Source organism: Syzygium oleosum, unplaced genomic scaffold, assembly GCF_021117445.2.
Source record: "Syzygium oleosum isolate NSW1041296 unplaced genomic scaffold, Sole_v2.1 Sole_v2.04, whole genome shotgun sequence".
NCBI lineage: Eukaryota > Viridiplantae > Streptophyta > Magnoliopsida > Myrtales > Myrtaceae > Syzygium > Syzygium oleosum.
In genome coordinates, this window is record NW_026607488.1 from 9,088,685 (window position 1) to 9,094,166 (window position 5,482).

A 5,482-nucleotide genomic window follows, 5' to 3' on the forward strand; every position below is an offset into this window, starting at 1 on the left:
GTTAGCCTAACCACCAGTGCCACTTACCCTTTTTGATATAGTGGCAGTTGACTGCTGATGTTGAGGTTTTTTTGGAATTGCACAAAAGGATAGTGTAAAAAAAAAAAGGTTTTACTATAATAGTACAAGTGTATATTCTTGTTTGATGGTTGTTCTACCTTGGTCTCGCGTGTGTTGTTTTTGTACGGGTGTATATATATATTTATATACGTTGTTTCCGCATGTGCCTTATCTTTGATTGGGTGTTGGGTCGGCGATGCATCCTAGGAGCGTTGCATCACAACGATCGGAGGTGGGATGCTCGCGCTTCGTGGGGTACGGGGCGTGACAGTTACCATCGGATTGCTTTTCTTCTTTGGGCCAATCCTCAGACAAGTGAGAAAATAAGTCAATATTGGGGGAGAGACGTCTTATTATTATAGTAGTGTATTGTTGCTCACTGGTTGGGCTTGGTATGGGCTTATCAGAAGCTGACACCTGTAAAGCTTTTTCTTTTTGTTTAAATTTCTATCCCTTCTGTATTTATTTAGTAATTAATTAGTTTATGTCTAAAACAAACTCCATAGATTTGCAAAGAAACAGAGTTGTATAAGATGATGTTCTCCTACGTCCCACCAAGACCAAATGGATCGTGCATGTTTCAATTCTTTAGCTTACTCCTACAATTTTACAGAGAATATAACTACTATGCACTGTTAAAAAATTTCTTTTAAGACATGACAAAAATGCAAGTCTAATGAACTCTAGAGCCATGTATCTTTTCTTTTTTTTTTTGTTATAATTTTAGGGTATGGGCTTGCAGAGCTAGTTACTTGAAGGCTTATGAAGGCTCCTACTTGCCCTATCAACCATTTAAGCTCCTACAAGACCCAATGATGATCTTCTCAGCTTGATATGAGCGGTTGCTAAGATAATCACCGACTCCAACAACCCCCAAACGTTAAAATTTGAGCCCATTGAATCCTTTCATTTCTTAACCTCTTTACCTAAGCCTACGTTACATCCACTACAAAAAAATAAGGTTTTAGCCACGAATTTTGCCACGAAAAATTCGGCAAAATTCGTCGCTAAATGAATTTGCGACGAAAAAAATTTCGTCGCTAATTCGGCGTCGCAAAATTTAGCCACGAAAAATTTCAATTTTCGTCGCTGATTTGCCACGAAAAAAAATTCGTCGCAAAATTCGTCGCAAATTTTTCGTGGCAAAATTCGTCGCTAATTTGCCACGAACTGTATTCGTCGCAAAATTCATCGCTAATTTGTCACGAACTATATTCGTGGCAAAATTCGTCGCTAATTTGCCCCGAAAAAACAAAAAAAAAATTCTATTTTTTTAAACAAATTTTTTTTTGCCACGAAATGTATTCGTCGCAAAATTCGTCGCTAATTTGCCTCGAAAAAGCAAATAAAAAATTATTTTTAAAAAAAAATTCCATTTTTTTTTAAAAAATTTTTGCCACGAACTGTATTCGTCGCAAAATTCGTCGCTAATTTGTCCTGAAAAAACAAAAAAAATATTTTTCAAAAAAAAAAAATTTCGAAAAAAATTTTTTTCAAAAAAAATTCTATTCTCTAGCTCAGAAATTAACAGGGATATAACCAAGAAACAATTTAAACTGTCTATTTCTCTGAGACAGCTAAGAAATTAACTAGCCGGTGACGGAAAGATTACGATAGCAATGTGCAAGTTTGGTATCAACGCCTAATAAGCAAATCTCCCGTAAAAACACTAAATGGGATTATCTATCGCCTATCACATATGTAATGGATTTATCTCGAGTCCTTTTTTTTTTTGCCGTGTATATCAATACTTGACTTTGGCTAAATTTCTCAGGTAACTTTAGACCTAAAAGAATCATCATGTAACTAATTGCATCCTTGTGTGTACATGCTTATTCTGGCTGCACCTATGATTTAATTCTAGGACATCTTACAAAAGGTATTTCCTTTGCATGACTTTCAAGCATCCGAAATAACTCCACAAATTCTAACAATATGTTGAAAGATCAAGCAGTTCCAGAAATGAGTACCATTCGGTGACATAGATATAAACAGCAAGTACCATCTATGTTCAAGGAAATGGAGATGTAAATGTGACAAATTCGGAGAGTAATATAAAAAGTCAGTTCACATAACTATTAATTGTCAAATGCAAACAATAACAACCAATTGACTGAAGAAAACTTAATGAGATCAGAATTACAGTGTCATGAGACCTACCTAAATAACAAGCATAAGAACAAAAATAGTCACTAACATTTTCTACTTGTTGAATTCAAATCCTATATACATTCAAAAAGCAACAGTCGACAAGATAATATAGGAGCATGAAACTACCTTGACTCCCCCTTAATTCAGAGATCATAATAAGATACGCCCACTTCACCTACAAGTCAAAAGACATATTTATTGGGAAGAATGAACATGGATACCAACAAGAAGCTACAACATTAAATCCTCAACTTAAGATTATTTCTAGTGATATCATGGACTATATGCAAAGTTGATATTATTCAAGTAATATCCACCATTTCTTGGAAAATAATCTCACAAACGACATTCAAGAACTGCTCAATTCGAAGACTCTGATGCTATGACATAATTTTCAAGAGAGTAAATCTCCCATTATGAAGAAAGAAAATAGTAGGGTAAACATAAACTACCTGTCCATCAGCCAATATTACTGCCATCAATACCTATATCCATATGTATCCAAAAAAATTCCAACAAGAAGAGAACTACATCAGAAAACAAAAAAACTGTTACGGTCCAGCATCTGACGTTTACTTTACACAAACTTACTGGTATATCAATATGTGTCAAATACTTTCATCTAGAATATTTTAAACTGGCTGCTTGCAAAGAAGACTGACAACATGATCTCCTGATGAGGTGCCCACAATTAGCATTACATAGCTAGCTGTAATAAGAACCAAAAGACAGAACTCCACCACACAAAATGGCAATAAAAACTAGCAAATTTGAAATAATGAGGATAAGGAACTCTAGGAACAGAAAAACAGCAAGCATACTCCTCCTTAAACATTGTAGAAAAATCGTACGAAGAACCGTTCTCTAAACACAAAACTAACAAATGCTCAATCAAAACACATAGTACGCACTCGCACTACAAAATGAAAGCTTACGAGAACTACACTCCAGATGAAGGGAACAAGATACAAGACAGAAAATGCGCCACTTAAATGCGACAGATCAGAACATAAACAATACAACTCCTAATAAAGCCAATTCTAAGCTTGTTAAACTTCCAAAAATTATAAGCATCCATATAGCAACTGAGAAACGTAAAGGAAAATCACTTGATAACAAACAAAATTCTAATAGTAAACCAATGAGCACCACTGATAAAATTAGTCTGCAGCTGAACTATGTATATTACCGGAAAACATTGGCAACTCATCAGCAGAAACCAAACTAAGCTGCTCACAAGCCAACAGACAATTCACATACAAGAATCCGAAAACCGATACAGATCAGAACTTCATTTACCTTGTTGATGTGGGGCAAAGAAGAGTCCCTTGCTTGTCTATCTTGCCAACTCGAATCGAAACAAGTGGCATGCAAAAGCATATGGCCGTATTCCAACTTCGCAGGCTCGAAATGCCGATGATTAAAAACAAAAGCAAATCCAATAAGCCAAAATCAAACAACAACTTGAACAAATTACCCAAACCTTCTCAATAACGGTCCAATCATGCAATATCTCATAAGGGACTCTGAACCATCCGTACGAAAATTAAAATTGAAAAGAGACTCCCTATCATCAGTAGCACGGTAAAGCGTTTACCCCTCACAGGCCACCAAAACGTAGCCATACATGCTACATACGCCGCGATTATCTCGAAATCAATCCTCAGGCAATGAAATAAGCAAAAAAACCCTAATGCTTCGAGCCAGATAGACACTTAATCCGGATCGAAACAATAAGTACCTGACTGAGGTGAGCCAACAACTGATCCGCAGCCGCTCTGCTCAACTCACTCGACTTCAACAACAGCTTCAATCTCTCATCCGCGCGGCAGGCCCCAACCACTTGCATATCGAGCACCTGCAGCCACTGCAGAACCCTATCCTCCCGATCGCTCCGCTGCATCAACGAGATCTCCGTCGCCTCCCCCGATGAAGACGTCTGTCAGCCTCTCCGCCATCCCAATCTCCTCGGCTGCCCCCCTCGAGACCCTCGAGCTCGGCCCGGACTCCACCGAGGACGCGTCGATCGACGACAGATCGCCGGGCTCGTCGCGGTCCAGTCGCGTCCGGCGGTTCTCGCCGTTCTCTCCATCGCCGGAGCTAGCCATGGCGAATCTCGATCGCACCTCGCCGAATTCAGGCGAACCGCTAGAAGAAACTCGAGATAACGAACCGGAAAACCACTGATTCCGAGCTCCGAGGGGGCGGAAACCACCGGCGAGAGGCGAGAACAAAGGGAGAAGGGGGAGGGGACTATTGTTGCCATCCATCGTCGGAAGCGCCGCCGAATCGATCAGGTTTGGAGTCAGGAAAACCCTAGACGCGTGCGGCGATCGCCGGAGGCCGCAAGAAGCAGCGCCGGATTCGGGATCGGACCTGCGAATTCACGACGATGAGGCATCAAATTCGCCGAAGACGCAAGCAAATTAGAGGTTGGATTTTGTAGATCAGGGCGACTTGAGAGGCTTGGGGGTGTGGGAGAGGGAGGGAGAACAGCGAGGGGGATCCGACAGAGAGAGAGAGAATCGGGGTGAGGGCGGGCAGACAAAAGAATTTAGCGACGAACTTCTGTGTTCGTTGCAAAATTCGCCACGGAATAAAATTCGTGGCTAAATCCGTAGACAATTAGCCACGGATTTAGCCACGAAAATAAATTTTAACTTCACTTTTCCTGATTTTTTTTTTATATTCGTGGCTAAATCTGTAGCTAATTATCCACGAAATAAATTCGTGGCACAATTCGTGGCTAATTAGCCACGGATTTAGCCACGAAAATAAACTTTCGCTTCACTTTTCCTACTTTTTTACGTTCGTGGCTAAATTAGTGGCTAATTAGCCACGAAACAAATTAGTGGCAACATTCGTGGCTAATTAGCCACGGATTTAGCCACGAAAATAAACTTTCACTTCACTTTTCCTACTTTTTTTACATTCGTGGCTAAATCTATGGCTAATTAGCCACGAAATAAATTCGTGGCTAATTAGCCACGGATTTAGCCACGAAAATAAACTCTCTCTTCAGTTTCGCCACTATTTTTATTTTCGTGGCTAAATCTGTGGCTAATTAGCCACGAAATAAATTCGTGGCAGAATTCGTGGCTAATTTGCCACGGATTTAGCCACGAAAATAAACTCTCTCTTCAGTTTCGCCACTATTTTTATTTTCGTGGCTAAATCTGTGGCTAATTAGCCACGAAATAAATTCATGGCAAAATTCGTGGCTAATTAGCCACGGATTTAGCCACGAAAATAAACTTTCACTTCACTTTTC

General features: G+C 39.6%; 1 long non-coding RNA gene across 1 annotated transcript; it reads right to left on the reverse strand.

The window, feature by feature from the left end:
- Window positions 1–2,112: 2,112 nt before the first annotated feature.
- On the reverse strand, window positions 2,113–3,597 carry LOC130138009 (uncharacterized). Its single transcript, XR_008816437.1, has 2 exons — window positions 3,511–3,597; window positions 2,113–2,386 (listed from the first exon to the last, which is right to left on the reverse strand). It is a non-coding gene; the product is annotated as an uncharacterized LOC130138009 (long non-coding RNA).
- Between the last annotated feature and the right edge of the window lie 1,885 nt (window positions 3,598–5,482).